The 17,385-nt window shown below is 42.0% G+C and overlaps 1 protein-coding gene across 5 annotated transcripts in view; it reads right to left on the bottom strand.

The window, feature by feature from the left end:
• SULF1 (sulfatase 1) overlaps positions 1-17,385 on the bottom strand; it is a 153,697-nt gene that overhangs the window by 101,212 nt on the left and 35,100 nt on the right. For 4 of the 5 annotated variants that reach the window (XM_075920557.2, XM_075920559.2, XM_075920558.2 and 1 more), the window contains one exon: positions 16,225-16,321. The gene's annotated coding sequence lies outside the window, so the exon portion shown is untranslated. Of the gene's footprint in view, positions 1-8,650; positions 9,379-16,224; positions 16,322-17,385 lie in introns of those variants that run through there. The other variant, XM_075920560.2, reaches the window with a different exon arrangement.

Consider the following 17,385-nt stretch of genomic DNA (forward strand, 5'->3'; position numbering starts at 1 on the left):
GTTTTGATGCAATCAGTTTGCATTTCACACATATGCATGCAGCTGCATAATTTCTTACACAGTGGTTTATTTTAGAGATGGGTGGCAAAATTTCTGAGCTATTCCCCCTCTCATTCTATCCTCAGGAATATATCAAAAGGACACAAGACCTAAAGAAATATAGATGACCCAAGCTGTGTCACCCAGGAAAGAATCTCCTTAGATTTGTCAGTGATTATATTTCCTTTTTCAAGATGCAAGATACTTGATTCATTATTGCAATAATGTGAGCCTGGACTGTATATTTTTACATTACTTTCTTTCCTCAGTACAATGATGTATCAGTTCTGCCAAGCCTCTTAGATTTATTTTCTAGTAAAGCATGAAAAATCAAATGATTATGACTTTCTAATGCATTCTGCAGTGGGAGGGGGAAGGTTATGTTGATGTTCCAGAATACTGCCATAAATCAGAAATATAATTATTTATGCAGATGGGGGGGGATGAGTAATACCTCAGAAATAATGGCATCTCGGTGAAACGTGACTACTACTCTGTGAAAGTATTGTCTTATTAAACTCTCTTCCCTGAGCCATGACCAGGTCCACTGACAGGGGCAGCAAAGGATTGCCCTGGGGCCCAGTGACACTAAAGGGCCCAGAGCTACCTGCTACCACTGCCACTGGTGTGGCAGCGGTAGCAGCCAAAGCCCCAGGCCCTTTAAATGGCTGCCATAGTGCTGCTTGGTATGCTCTAGGCAGCACTGAGGGCTACCTAGCCCTAGCTCTGCCCCTTCTTTCCAAGGCTGCGCCGCTTCCAGGGGCATGGAGCAGGGCCCCCTGCCATGCCCAGAGATCTAGTGAGGCCCCCACTGGCCATGAGAAGCAGTGACAAGGTCCCCAGTGACACAACAAGCAGAGGACAGCCACACATTCTGTTTTGAGCCTTCTGGTTTCCTTACCTCTAGGAAGAGATTTCCACTTGATTTTCAGCTTCTGCTTCCTCTCCCCAGTCAGCTGTTTTAAAATAAAAGTGCTGACTCCTAAATGATCAGCGAAGAGCTAGAGGGGGAAGCTTAACTAGGACCTGCAGTTCACATATACTCTCCCTTTACGTCTGCCATGCAAGAAGGAAAATCAGGGGAGTTCCAGTCTTCTACCTTTCAAAGCCTATATAGGAAGACAATAAGGTTGTAGGAGGGCAGGCTGGAGAGAGGGGAAGGGAAAAGGAGAACTAAAAGCGGTGGAAAGTTTGACAAGGAGTAAAGAAAGAGTAGGAGAGAAGGAGCCAATAGGAGAAGTAGAATAGAAACAAGGAAGTGCCTGTGGATAGAGCCTTTGACTGGTTCAGTTTTGACAGAGAAAAAGAAAAAGGAAAAGCTGAGAGTCCGTGAAGGCACCGTATGTTTACTGGAATCCTGGTCTTGAATCTTCTCCTGTGCTGAATACATTCTGGCTGCAGCTCAAGTGTAGCATTGCCAACTCTGGTTGGACACATTCCTGGAAGTTTTATCACATGACTTTAGCTTTAATTAAAGATTCATCTTTAATTCCTGGAGACTTCAGGACAATCCTGGATGGTTGGCAGCTTTACTCAGGTGAAATTCCCCTATACACTAGTGAAGCTGAGATGCTGTAACATGTGCAGACACAAACGGCTACAAAATATCCACCCACACGTATGCATTAACACACCATCAAGTGAAGCAGAGATGTGAGAGAAGACCATCTGAGCTCTCCTTTGAGCTGTGTGTACTTTCCCTGGGGCAATGAGGATTAAAAAAAATGAGGCAGAATTAGTTGTCACCTAAATTCCCCCTAAACTTCCCATTAACCCCCATGCAGGGGCTCAGGGTTGCAGTGGGAATAGAGCTCTCTCCTCAAGTCCTGAAGCTGCCATGGCCTCCCCGTCAGCCCCAGCATGGAGCTGCTCCACTCAGAGGCTGGAACACTAGCACAAGGAGCACAACATACGCATGTATAGAGAACCTGGCATCTAGTCAGTGTCGATGAGCAGATCTGATTCATGAAAAGGTAGGAAATATGAGCTAGCTCATGACATCAGGGCTTGAAAGTTCGCTGTGCGTTGTGGCACACAGATAAAAAACTGCTGTTCTGTAGCACCCCAGTTGCTAAAATGAAAACTATTGTGCTCCCAGAGACTTTGATGAGAACAAAGCCTTCTGAGTACACCCCATTGCTACATTATGCAGAGAGAACCAAATTCTGCTCTTAATGCTTTGACATCCTCTGACGGAAGGTTTATAGAAGGCTCCAGAGCCTTTATTAGAGGATGTGAACACATTTTGCAAACATTAATTATTATGCCCATAGCAGCATCAAGTAAATACTAAACCTTCATGCTATTAAGTGACCTGCCTAAGGTCATACAGCAAGCGTGACCTAGGAAAGCTATACATTACAGGCAGTCCCCGACTTACGCGGATCCAACTTATGTCGGATCCGCACTTACGAACGGGGCTTTTCTCGCCCTGGAGCTCATGGGCGGCGGGTCACCACCCATGTCCTCCGGGGTGAGAAAAGCTTCTCCTGGTCTCCCTGGTCTGCTGGGGGGGTCCAGTGGCTTTGCTGGACCCCCCAGCAGACCAGGGGGACAGGAGCAAAGCCGCGGAGCATGCCCGCAGCGGGACAGCTCAGGCGCACTCGGGCTGTCCCACTGCGGGCATGCCCCGCGACTTTGCTCCCCGTCTCCCTGGTCTGACCAGCAGACCAGGGAGATGGGGAGCAAAGCCTCAGAGGACGCCATCAGTGTGACAGCCGCGGCGCACCTGGACTGTCCCGCTGCCCGCGTGCTCTGCAGCTTTGCTCCGCGTCTCCCAGGTCAGCAGACCAGGGAGACGGAGCAAAGCCGTGGAGGACTTGGGCGGTCCCGCCACCCCTGTCTCCCTGGTCTGCTGGGGGGGGGGTACAGCTAGTGCCCCCCCAGCAGACCAGGCTTTTCTTGCCTACCCCTGGGGTAGAGCAGCTGGGGGCTGCCGGGTTGGTCCCGCAGCGCCGCTCCGGACCAACCTGGCAGCACCCCAGCTGCTCTGCCCCAGGCGTCCTGATTCAGCCGCTGCTGGTCAGTTTCAGCAGCGGCTGAATCAGGACGCCTGGGGCAGAGCAGCTGGGGTGCTGCTCGGTTGCTCCAGTAGCACCAAGGAGCCGCGCTACTGGAGCAACCCAGCAGCACCCCAGCTGCTCTGCCCCAGGCGTCCCCAAGTCAGCCGCTGCTGAAACTGACCAGCGCTGACTACAGGAAGCCCAAGGCAGAGTTGCTCTGAAATCAGCCGCTGATCAGTTTCAGCAGCATCTGACTTGGGGACGCCTGAGTTTCTTAAGTTGAATCTGTATGTAAGTCAGAACTGGCATCCAGATTCAGCCGCGGTTGAAACTGATCAGTTTCAGCAGCGGCTGACGCCAGTTCCGACTTACATACAGATTCAACTTAAGAACAAACCTACAGTCCCTATCTTGTATGTAACCCGGGGACTGCCTGTATTGTGCAATTATATTGAACTCCAATCCTAAACTTGAGTCATCTGATCACTCTTCATTTCTTCTGGCAGGTATACAAGAGAAGATTTCAGACAGAACATCAGGATAGTCCTGCTGTTATTTCTTTTTAAGTGAAATTCAGTTTGCCACTCCCAAATATTGTGAAGTAAGAAATGAATTAAAAGAAAACTGGAGGTATTTTCAGAGCAAGAATGAGCTTTCCCATTCCCTTGATGATCAATAAGAAATCTACTGTTTAGGCAAAACCAGCTTCTAAATTGCTTGCTATGTAGCTACAGGCATCAAATTCCTTGGGGTGGGGTGGGGGGTCCTGAGTCAAATGAAGCTATAGATTTGAAGCTGGGTGTTTAAGAATTCCCGGTGTTGTTTGCAAAGGCCCAGAGCCTCATAGGAAGATGCTGCTGTTTGCCAGCTTTGCTGAATGAATGATAAAAGCATCCAGATCGACTTTTAAACAGACACAACTTGTCATTACTTGCACTGTCAGGGTCTGAAAACCTGTGACCTTTGCTGTTGGGGAATAGCACTTAACAGCCCAAAGGTACATTAAATGAGTTTAACACAGAGCTAATCTGACACCAAAATTAATCCAGATTTTTTTGATAGAATAATGTTTCCTTTCTTTCTTTCTTTCTTTCTTTCTTTCTTTCTTTCTTTCTTTCTTTCTTTCTTTCTTTCTTTCTTTCTTTCTTTCTTTCTTTCTTTCTTTCTTTCTTTCGCAAATCACAGAACTGGCTGTATTTCTATAATGGTGAAGAGATCCCTCAGGTAACTAGTACAGATCAATAATATGACTTTTGAAATGTATCTCTTTATTGATATTTATAACCTGTAAATGTAAAAGAACACATCAAGTGTTCTAGTGCCTCCAAAACATAATACTGAGTACCCAAATAAAAATTTCCAGAGGGGTAGCTGTGTTAGTCTGTAACTTTAAAAACAACTTTTAAAAATAACAAATAATCCTGCGGCACCTTAGAGACTAATAAAAAATATATAAATAGTATCATGAGCTTTTGTGGGCACAACTCACTTCTTCAGATGATATGATCTTGAGTGGACAAATCAAAGTATTTAGTTTTAAACCACTGAAATATACCCATCATATGACTTACAATGTGGTACTGTTGCAAAAAGTGGGCATTTAAAATGGCTCTTCCTCACTCACATCTGCTCCCTGGAAACATTAAGAATCAGAATTACTAACTTTGATAGCAAAAATAAGTTTTTACACACTTTTTACTCACTAGCTCCGTAGTGCTGATTCAGCTAGTAGAGAAAAAACTGGATTTTAGTCCACCTTGTGTATCAACTAAACTGTTTGGTGTTCCAGTCTGATACACCTTAACAAAGCCACCAAAGGAAGGGGGATTGCACAGCTATCCCTGTGGGCATAAAGTAAAGATAATGGAGCTGCAGAGTGGAAACTGAGCGCCTAATTAATCCTGTCGTAGCATTAATATAGGAGGCATGCAAGATGGAAACTCAAGTTTGATCTCAGAGCTTTGGCAAAGTTTACAGGGCCCCTATTTAGGTGACATCTGTGTACTTGTAAACTGCGCATATTTGTTGTTGAGACATAGCAAGCAGGGAAGCTCACACACTGACTTTTTCAAGTCAATCTGTATTTTGTTAGAATACCCACCAGTGAGCAACAGAACAGCTCAGTAAACCTGGAGTTCTTTCTGGGGTGAAAAATATTGCCTCCAACTACACATCTTCTCCTTTCCTTCCCTCCGCCACAACTGTTGGGCCTTTCTATTCCTTCCTTCTCCCACTGGGAAGTCATTTCTTCCCATTCTGAGACTTACATTCCCCTGCACGTCTTCCCCAAGCCAGCAGCTAGCTCTCTGCTGCTTTTCCAGTCCAACAGTCTGCTATGTCTTTATCTCTGCAACACCTCTCCTCGATGCTTTCTGACCTGAATGGGTTGAAATACAGCCCATATACTGGGAAAGAGGTGTCCCTCCAGGAGTTAAGTATGTCATTTCTGGACTCTGTCATCCCAAGAGCCAGATCCTCTGTCTTCCTTCCTCCCACATCACCTCCTAGCAGCCATTGAAAGCCTGAATACTTGCCAAGTCTTAGAGCGTCAAACACTTATCCTGTTTCCTAAAGATTAAAAATTTGTGCAAATGATCAAACCAAATGCATTAAATACAAGGGCCTTCTGCCAACTTCAATTTAGTGCAAGCCACAAAACCATAACCCCTCAAGAATATCAAGTATAGTCTCAACATTTGCTTTGATATGGTTCATAGTCACTAATTATAATGTTAACAAGTCAATCCAAAATGTGATCCAAATACAAGATCCGCTTTCTAGTACAAGTTGAACCTCCTTTTTCTGGCGGCCGAGGGACTTCACCCTTCATGAATGAGGGACTTTGCTGGATCAGGGGAGGCCTCCTGCCACCAGCCTCCCAGGACACTCCTTCTCCCTGCAGCTGGCTCCGCTTTGGCCCCACTGCCATTGGGCTTCAGCCTGCAAGGCTTGGACATGGGCCGCGGCCCACTGGGGCTCTCTCCGGGATGGAGTTCCCCAGCCACTCTAGCCCCACTTCTCCCCCGCCCGACTGGGAATCCCTGGGAACAGGACTTGCCAGCTGCTCCACTTCTGCCACACTCTGCTGGAGATCCCTGGGAGGGGGCTGGATGGCTGTCCTGCTTTTGCCATCCTCCACTGGGGATCCCTGGGGATGGGGCTAAACAGCTGCCCTGCTTTTGCCTCTGGCTGACCCACTACTGCCCCACCCAGCCAGGGTTCCCCTGGGATGGGGCTTGCTAGTCCCTCTGCTGACTCACCCAACTGGGGCTGCCCCACGGATGGCGCTCACTGGTGCCACTGGCCGGGGATCCCTGGGACTGGGACTCCCAGGCGGTTTGCACTCCTGGGTGCTGGGGCTCTGGGATCCAGCAACATCTGTGGTCCAGCACCAGAGAATCCTGGATTTCAGAGGCTCAACTTGTAGTTTCCCCCAATCACATCCTTTCTCGGTTCTGTGTGTGTTATCAATTGTTATTCATAATTCTTCATTTTCCCTAACAGGCGCTCCTCACAGTTTCCCTCTGTGTTACTGTTTACTTCAGGAAACACACTAAGTGGAGGGCATAAATAACTGTCAGGGTTGCAAGGTGTCTGGTTTACAACAGGAACACTTGGTTTTAAAGAGACTCGAGTGGCTCCAATCAGCACTGCTGACCAGGCTGTTAAAAGTCTAGCTGGCATACCTGCCCGGCTCCACACAGCTCTCAGGATGTGTCCAGCATGTCTCTCTGGCTCCTAAAGCAGAAAGAAGTCAAGGGGGGGGGAAGGGGAACGACTCAATACACTTTCACCAGCTGCAAGCACCAGCCCGAATGCCAGTTCTACAGCTCCCATTGGCTGGGAACCATGGCCAATGGGAGCTGTGTAGATGGTGGTTAAGAGCAGTGCAACCCTGACTACCTCTCAGCTGACGAGCCAGAGGGACATGTTCTTGCTTCCTGAGAGTTGCCAGGGGTCTGCACCGTCAGGAGCCCACACCTTCCTCAACTTCCTCCTATGCTCCAACTCCGTGTCCCAGCCCTGACCTCCCTCTTTTATGCCAACCTTCTCATCTCCAGGTCAGACTCCACACACTCCCATCCAGAACACTCTTTCCACTCCTGAACCCCAACCCCCTGCTCCAGTCCTGAGTCCCTTTCACACTTGGAACCCTCATCCTCAAGTTCAACACAGAGCCTACACCCCCTGCTGGGAGTGTGTGTGTGGGGGGGGCAAGGTCTCAGAGAAGGGGTGGGAAAGGGGTAGGGCCTTGCTGTTTGATTCTCTGCAATTAGAAAGTTGGCAATCCTAGGCACTGTTAATATTAACAAAATGTGCAAGACTCCAAAGAAGCCGGCAAAGGATGCATTCATTCCTGTAACAAAGTGTCAGCACATAGCTGCACGGTTGACCCTACTCATAGTTCTGGCTATTTATAAATATAGAGTTAACGGTTATCCAGTCTTGTTTTGTTAATCAATAGCTACATTTTATTATTTTAATAATTTTATTTTACAATTGTATAGCCTTGTAAAAGAGTACTGTGCAAGCTACAAGTCTAGTCATACTGAGCATGTCTTCTAGGGGAGTTATGGGCGTTCTCGAGCTTTAGGCCCTACATATAAACTGTATCACTTCTTGATAGGCAGGCATCCCCAGGGTTGATGGAAACAGTCTGATATCTATCCAAGGTTTTTATATAATCCTCATTATCAAAGAATATGAAGTGCTTCCTAATCATTAGTATATTTATCCTCACAATACCCTTATGAGGTAGGGAAATACTATTACCTCTAGCACAGAAAGGCAAAGTGTCCCCCCCCCCCGCAACCAACCAATCTACCAACGAAACTTGTGGTGTAGAAGGGAGTTGAATTCAACCCTTCCAAGTCAAATACATTTGCTCTAACCATGGGGCAAGCCTTCTTCTCGGTAGTATGCCACAGAGGACAAACTGAGGGGAAGAAAGGGCAGCATTATCTTGGTTAATTGGCTCATTACAGATCATCTCTCAATTCACACGTTTCAACAATAGCTAGCTTATCCTGATATCTAGCCTATCCAATAGCTAGAAATCCTGTCCGCTTGACCCTCAAATGAAAAAATAAGAGCAGAATGTGGTTGATTTTTCACCAGAAGAAATGTTTTCCTCACTTCCAATATTTTTTTCAGGTGAGGGACTATATTTTAATCTGAATAGAAACTGATTGCTTATATGATCTCCAAATCTCAAACCTCCCAAACTGCCTAACAACTCATCTTTGTGAAGAAAACAACTCATTTCACCCGCAGTGAGAGAAAGAGAGAGAGAGAGAAACAAATTAACAACATGCTGTGACAAAGGTGGTTCCATCCAGATGCTGAATCCTAAGAGAGCTACAAGTGACAACATTTCTTTATTCACTCGTTGTGGTCCCAATTCAGTACAATGATTAATTATTGAAGTCAATATGATATGAGCACATGCTTAGAGTAGTTCACGTTGTTAAGTACTCTCTCAAATACAAATGGATTTAAATTATTTACTGAACCAGGGCCAAACACCACTTTCCCCAACCACCAAACATTGTCCAAACAGAAGTGCTGAGCTAACCATACCCACCTTCTATAATTAAAACATTACTTACCTTAATAGGGTTCGCTGCCTCATGAGCACCCACTTGTGACCAACAGCCATTCTGTAACACCCTACTTCTGTTTCCCCTCTTTTTAGTCCAAGGGTAATTTATACATTCCCCTGCTAGGGTCCATTTTATTCAGTCCACTGGCCCCCCTCTGTCCCAACCTCAGTTCGGTCTCTCTCACTCTCTTAAGTATGGAGTCCTCCTTCCCAGAGTTGGATCCCAATTTGGTCACCAATCCAAGGCTTTTCCTGGCTGGAACTCACTTTTCTGACTCTTCTAACTTGTCAGTGTAGACTTGACCTGAGTTGCAAACTATTCAGGTGTTAAGGTATGAAGAAAAACCTGGCAAGCTACTCCCCTGGTCTCCATACACTGCCACACTTTCTCCTTTCCCTCCTGAAGCTTTCTCCTGTTCTTATAGAGCACACCTGTTCTCCATTATGTGACCCTTACTTCCCTGCTCTGGGGAAGTGAGTTAAATTGGTCACAGGTGAACTGTGGCCCATCTCCCTTTCAGAACTAGCCATCCTCTGACAAAGTTAGAACTTTGTTGTGCCTGAACAACCAGTTATGTGTGTATGCTGCAGTTTTGTTGTAGTTGTTACTCTGAGTTTTCTGGTTTTAATCCTGAAATTGGGAGATGTATTTCATTTTCAGGATTTTTCTCCCCATATGCTGAATGATGCGATCTAATCCATATCTAATCCTAATGGAGCTATAAGGTTCCTTCCTTATGAGATATTTTATATTCCCTTTGCCCCTACCCCCTCCCAAAAGACACTTTTTGGATGAAGTTGTTGGCAGTAGAAATGTGTGGGCTGGGGGAAAAACAAGCAAAAACTGCAGTCTACTGATACACTGATGCAAACGGAAATATGTAAGAGGACATAGGAAAAATTGATATGGGCAATCCTCTTGCAAAATCCATTTCTTCAAGCACTCTTTCAAACCTATTTTAGAAGTGTTTAAATCTGACCACTTCTCTTTTTAATTTTGATTACACTTCATAGCAGCAATTCCTTATTTAGGCACAATAATGCAGCTGACATTGGCTAGGCAGGGAGTGACTCATTTAATATGGTAGCTACAATATAAATACAGGAAAAGATTCATAAATAGTTCCAAGAGACTGACATTTAGAATAATTCATCTTGCAATCATGACAACTATCATTAGAGCTAAATGTCAAGCACCAGATTTCCAAATAAGTCTGAGGATAAGAAAACATGTAATTTATGCATCCAAATGTGCAATTTTTTGCACAATTACAGTGAGTTTATATGCACATCAAACTAATCATTTGCAGGAGCAATTATTACTGCATACAGTTTTAATGCACTAATAAAATCTGGCCTTACGTGTTAAATTCTCCTTATAGTAGATAATTGGCATTGATTGTTGGAATGTCAATGGTAATGTATCAGAAAATCTAACTCCGAGATGGAAGTTTTGCTATTATTAATAAATTATTTACATTTGACACATAACATTTAGGCTCAGGTCAAAAAACTGTCTTCCTTTTCACTGGCACATTCCACCTTTTTCAATTGTACCTTAAATAAGGACACTTCGTTTTATAATAAACTTTCTCAAGACATTCCTAATGTCTTGCATGAATATGGATTACATTTGTGCATACCTCATACTGAGCTTATGAAATAGTTTCTTTGTGGAAGTTACCATGACCTTTAACTCATGGGAAGATAAACACTTTCTTGAAATGTTTCTCACCACAAATAAATTATAGTTAATGATGGGTGAATCTTAAAATATGCAGGTCAGATAAGCACTGTCAAGTTCAGATGTTTATCCAAAAACTCCATAAAAATGTAAATTTTAGAGATCTGCAGAAATGGGCTAGAAGCCATTCAAGAAGATATCTTCAAGATATTTATGGTACTTTTTGTTTCTGGTCAGGCTGGAAGCATCATGAAAACTATCATTCATATTATTTTGTAACTTCTGGGAAGAATTAAGAAGTATAGAGGATTACAAAAGAAAAAGTTAATCAAAAGTTTTCAGATTTTAAAAAGAACTTGGTTTAAGTTTCTTTGATTCAAGCTGATCATCCATCTCTTATTAGACCTCGACTCAAAAAGCAGAACCAGAAATTTTGGATGTCATAGAATCATAGAATACTAGGACTGGAAGAAAGCTTCTGAAGTCATCGAGTCTAGTCCCCTGCCCTCATGGCAGGACCCAAGTGCGGTCTAGACCATCCCTGATAGACATTTATCTAACCTGCTCTTAAATATCTCCAGAGATGAAGGTTCCACAACCTTCCTAGGCAATTTATTCCAGTGTTTAATGACCCTGACAGTTAGGAACTTTTTCCTAAAGTCCAACCTAAACTTCCCTTGCTGCAGTTTAAGCCCATTGCTTCTTGTTCTATCCTCAGAAGCCAGGAAGAACAACTTTTCTCCCTCCTCCTTGTGACACCCTTTTAGATACCTGAAAACTGGTATCATGTCCCCTCTCAATCTTCTCTTTTCCAAACTAAACACACCCAATTCTTTCAGTCTCCCTTCATAGGTCATGTTCTCTAGACCTTTAGTCATTCTTGTTGCTCTTCTCTGGACCTTCTCCAATTTCTTCCCATTCTGTATGCCTGAAACTGAGTGTTCCTTTCTAAGTGGAGCACTTTGCATTTGTCCTTATTAAACTTCATCCTGTTTACCTCAGACCAATTCTCCAATTTGTCCAGATCATTTTGAATTATGACCCTGTCCTTCAAAGCAGTCGCAATCCCTCCCAAGTTGGTATCATCTGCAAACTTAATAAGCATACTCTCTATGCCAATATTTAAATTGTTGATGAAGATATTGAACAGAACCGGTCCCAAAACAGACCCCCACCCCTGCAGAACCCCACTTGTTATACCTTTCCAGCAGGATTGTGAACCATTAATAACTACACTCTGAGAATGGTTATCCAGCCAGTTATGCACCCACCTTATAGTAGTCCTATCTAAGTTGCATTTGCCTAGTTTATTGATAAGAATATCATGTGAGACTGTATCAAATGCCTTACTAAAGTCTAGGTATACCATGTCTACCACTTCTCCCTTATCCACAAGACTCGTTATCCTATAAAAGAATGCTATCAGATTGGTTTGACATGATTTGTTGTTTACAAATCCATGCTGGCTGTTCCCTACCACCTTATTATCTTCCAAGTGTTTGCAGATGATTTCCTTAATTACTTGATCCATTATCTTTCCTGGCTCAGAAGTTAAACTGACTGGTCTGTAGTTTCCTGAGTTATTCTTAGTTCCCTTTTTTAGATGGACACTATATTTGCCCTTTCCCAATCTTCTGGAATCTCTCCTGTCTTCCATGATTTTCCAAAGATGATAGCTAAAGGCTCAGATACCTCCTCTATCAGCTCCTTGAGTATTCTAGGATGCATTTCATCAGCCCTGGTGACCTGCAGACATCTAACTTTTCTAAGTGATTTTAACGTGTTCTTTTTTTATTTTATCTTCTAAACCTCCCTCCTTCCCACTAGCATTCACTATGTTAGGCATTCCTTCATCAGACTTCTTGGTGAAGACTGAACCAAAGAAATCATTAAGCATCTCTGCCATTTCCAAGTTTCCTTATATCTCTGCCATTTCCAAGTTCCTTTTATCTATACTTTAAATCTCAGGCCTATCTCTACCAATTATTGATTGATAAGGTTTTCCCTGTGTTTGTCTTTCAAGTACTATGGAAGTATCACAGTGGTAGCCGTGTTAGTCTGAATCTGCAAAAGCGGCAAGAAGTCCTGTGGCACCTTAGAGATTAACTGAAGTGTTGGAGCATAAGCTTTCATGGGCAAAGACCCACTTCATCTTTGCATCTGATTAAGTGGATCTTTGCCCACGAAAGCTTATGCTCCAACACTTCAGTTAGTCTATAAGGTGCCACAGGACTCCTCGCTGCTTTTGTCCTATGGGAGCTGCAATATTGTGCTGGTGGCAGGGGCAGCACAAGAAACAATTCTGTCCTCTCCAGCCCCCAGGCTAGCAGCATTCAGAGAGCTGCTCTGAGTAGCGTGTGGAGGGCAGGACAGGTAGGGAACCTGGCTGAGGCTCCTGCAGACTAAATCTGGTTGCTTGGAGGGCTGGATCCAGCCTGAGGCTGTATTTTGCATGCCCTTGATTAAGACTGACATCATGTGAGTCAACAGAGGTGTGACAGGGAAACAGCATAAATTAATGGAGCTCAACTATGCCCACTTTACTGTTCAAATACCTTGGCAACTGAGTTATGGAAATGGATTACTTGAAAATGAGATATAGCCCAAACTGGGAAGTGTTGGAAAAGTGTGGAATAACATTTCAGAAGTTGTTTATGACAAGCATATCCCACTCAGATTGAAAGCCCAGGGTAAAGAGACAGCAGGTTCAATGTCCACAAATATTTAAATGAGATGTATCTGTGCAATAAAAAGAGTTACATGAAGAGAGATTGTGAAATGAGAGCATTATGACAGAAATCCAAATTATAAATGCAGGTGACAAAACGCAAAGAGTGCAATTTCAGTGGTTTAGACATAGAGGCTTGCAGACGAAGATGACTTTGGAAAGTAGCATGACAGAAAAGGGTACCTGGAAACAGATGCTGAGGAAATCTGAGGTAATGATAGTAACTTTGATGGACTGCATAAAAAAAATGGTACACAGGTCAACCTTAATGCCACTTTGGACAGGTGAAGATGGCTGACGCTTGCACAATGACCCAAGCCCAAGTGGGGGAGGGAGGAGAGAGGAGAAGCAGAAGATGACATGGTATATGGGGCAGATCATTTACATAAAATATACACACACCGTCAAAAACTAAAGCCTCTCCAATTGTTGTGTGGCAGCCCTTATGATATTTTATGTTGCAAGACCATCTCTTTTTTTAAAAAAGAACGAAATATTCATAGGAAACTGATGATGATAATTGATGATGAAGAAATACTTTTCCTTTTAAGAGTAACTAAGGTCAATGTTAAACAGCTGCTACTAACGCTAGATTTTATCAGCGCATCTGAACAACTTGCGTTCAAGAGTTTTAAAAGAACCGATCAAGGAGCTTTCTGAACTGTTAATGTTGATTTTCATTAAATCATGGAATACTAGGTATATTACATTTAAAGAGGGCAAATGGGATTATCCAGGTAATTATAGGCCTGTCAGCCTAAACTTGATCCTTATGAAAATAATGGAATGGCTGATATGGGATTTACTAAAAGAATTAATGGAGGGTGATGTAATCAAAGCCATTCAGCATGGGAGACAGATCTTCTATGCTGATTTTGTTTTTATGAGATTACAAATGTTGTTAACGGCAATAGGGTTGATGTAATAATTTCTGTAAGGCATTTGCCATTTTGATTAACAAATCAGAATGATACAAAATCACTGTGTCACACAAACAAATTTAAAACTGGCAGACTATAAGGCTCAAACCACAACTGTAAATAAGGAATCATTTGAATGGGTGGTTTGTAGTGGTGTTCCAGAGGGACTAGTTTATTGGCCCCATGCTAGTTAACATTTTAATCAGTAACCTGAAATAAAATAAAAAATCATTACTGAAGAGCAGAGACTCTGAAAAGGACTGGTAGATCATGGTAAGTAATCAGCTGAACTCGAGCTTGAGTGTGATGCTGTGGCCAAAAGGGCTATAGTGTTCCCTGGAACAGAGGTTATATTATCTCTATTTGTCACTGGTGTGACCTGTACTGGAATAATGTGTTCACAGTTCCAGAAGGATACTGATAAACTGGAGAAGGTTAAGAGACTATGCAAGTGATTAAAGGATTGGAAAACATGCCTTGTAATGAAAGACTCAAGAGGTATATCCACATAGCCTGCAACATAGAGTTCAATCTGTTGAGTTTAACATAGAAAAGATAACGGGTGACTTGATCAGTTGCTGAAAGTACTTACATGGGGGAAATAAATTTGATAATAGATGAGCCTCTTTAGTCAAAGATAGTCGGTCATTGGAATAATTTACCACAGGTTTTGATGAGCGCTTAATCACTGGAAATTTTGAAGTCAAGAGTGACTGTTTTTCTAAGACATATGCTCTAGTTCAAATAGGAATTAATTCAGGAACAGATTATATTACTAGTGCGGTCTTTTCTGGACTAATAATCTATGGATTTATAGATATATTTTATTGCTATCAAAAACACAAATTAAAGAAGAAAACTATAAAACCTGTTTCAACAATCTGAATGAAGCACTCAACAGGTCATTCCTTTACGCAAGACATTGCTATTTTGGGAGAGAGGAAGAATCAACCAAGTGCATGATCTGATTGTCTGAATAGTCTTACGTTCTTTATAATTATCATTAAATGCTGCCTGAGGAACAAGCAATCTAATTTACTGAAAAGAACCCTATATGGTTAGTTAACATTTAAAATATAAATCAAGTGGGTTCCAAACCAAATCTCCATCCAAAATCCCTTGAACTTTGGGATGCTCAGAAGACAGATCTGGAAATTGGGCTTTAGCCTATTGCTATAATTAACAGTGGTGAGACCGAAGAATGAAAGATAAGATTAGCCAAATAAACATAACTACTAGCTTTATACTGCTGCAAATATTGGACTTAAATATAATTGAGGTCACATGCAAAATACATTTGATTTCTTCTAACTGCCTTTCATTAGTAGTGATGTCTCAATTTTAGACAAATTTATTTCTAACCTCACAAATCTATTATCCCACATATATTTGCAGATGATTTCACCAGAAATAATTTATGTAAATGAGGTGACAGGAAATGTTATTGATGCTGAAGAAATGAATCTCAGAGGATGTTAAGCTCATTGCATTATAATACATCTTGTGATTCCATTGTATGACACAGTCCCAAAATGTGTTCTGTATTTTGACTTTGGCAGGTTGAGAAGTAAGGTTTGATAATCTATCCCTAGTTCCTTAATGCACATTTTCCCACATTACAAAAGCACCAGGGAATTTCCTGTACTAGGCAGAATCTGCCTCTCAGTTATCTGGGACTTAAAATAGACAACACTGCAAATCGTGTCTGAGTTGCATTGGCAGAGCTATGCAAGACAGCTCACATCGCACTTGCCTGCACTTTGGCCAGCTGCATGCAATGATATTGCTGCTTGCATTCACGATCACTTACTTCACACAAACTAGAAAAAACAAACCATTACTTTTTTTTGGTATACATCTTTTCTTTCAGAAAAAAGTTCTTTTGTCTTGCCATGACTGTCCTTGGCCTTCAAAACTTGAAATATGTCTCTTTCATAAGGACTAGAGAGACATCTGCTTTGTTCACATGTTACTTTTGAACAAAATAAATAATTTCTTTATGTCTCAAAAATAACATCAGTAGTAACAATATTTGGATTGCTCAGTTACCTTGTGTAATCATTTATTGTTTCACTAAAAAGTAAAGGGTCCTTGACTTAATCTTGAGCCTTTATAGTTTGACAAGATGGAACCAACAGATGATTTATTACAGTTAAATTATTGACCTATCTTAATAACTAGGCTATGCTGCAAAAGCTTGTAGCATGGTTGGTTTCATTAATTATTGGTTAAGTGTTTAATTTCTATACCTTTGAAGATTTTCTGCTGCTAATGAGGTTTGGTTAATTCTCACAGCATTGACAGAAGTTTGTATGTCTTCTCCAGTGTGTTTATTATATTCAAGACCTGAAAAGAGAGAAAAATGAGTTAATATTGTAAGCTGCTAAGTATCATACATTTTAATTATCTCACAAGGCCCATTCATACTGATCTTTTGCAGAGCCAAGTTCAGTCATGTTTAATTACCTCAATGTATCAGAGCCTCAATTAATAAGGTGCCATTGTTAAAATAATTAAAAAAGATAACATTTGCAGTAATTTTTTCTGAATGTCCTGATGCTGCATCTTCATTCCTCAAGTAGATACCAATGCACAGCTACAAAGGCACCACATTGGCTGACTGGACTTCCAGTTGAGAAAAATCAATAAGGTAGATTGCACTGAGATTCATGAGAGCCATTCATAGACAGATATGAACTATACAGCATTTATTTGTAAACGTTATTTTGATAATTAAGTTTTCAATATGCAGTGTAATTTTACTAATGTATATAATTTCAGATTCATACAGTCATAGCATTCTCTAGCTATTTCTCTGCAAAAACGTACCATACAGGGCATCCCTGCTATAAGTCGCCCTGGTATACATCCGTTCCGCCCTAAAGTTGTTGACACTTGTAGGAGGTGATGCATTATAAGTCTTCCCATTCCCTGCTCTTAAGCTGTGCAAAAATAACCCCCCCCAATTTGTGCAAATGGAAGTCAGCCACGGGGCGGAAAAAAATTCCCCGCTTTAAGTTGTTTCACTATAAGTTCAAGTTTTTTGGAACATATCTTGGACTTAGAGTGAGGACAGCCTGCAATTGCTATCAACTGTTGCAAGTTATCTGGCAATATCACCAAGACATTTATTTTTACTAATTACACTACAATGAGTACTAGTACAGGATAAATTATAAATAACTCTAAAATCTTTAGAAGTAAAAATGGAAAAACCTCATAGAAAATGCCCATTGAAATAACAAAATTATATCCTTGCTATTTTAGAGGTTTTTTGGATCACCCTTTGCAGCTTAATGGAAAGTTATAACCTTGTTGTATAATTCTAAGGAATAGCTCCAAATACCAGAGATGTCAATTTCTATAACTCTAATAGCCTGCAGAATACGAATCTGTAGGTCCTTCTTAAA

The sequence above is a fragment of the Pelodiscus sinensis genome, chromosome 2 (genome assembly GCF_052426305.1).
Source record: "Pelodiscus sinensis isolate ZL-2025 chromosome 2, ASM5242630v1, whole genome shotgun sequence".
NCBI lineage: Eukaryota > Metazoa > Chordata > Testudines > Trionychidae > Pelodiscus > Pelodiscus sinensis.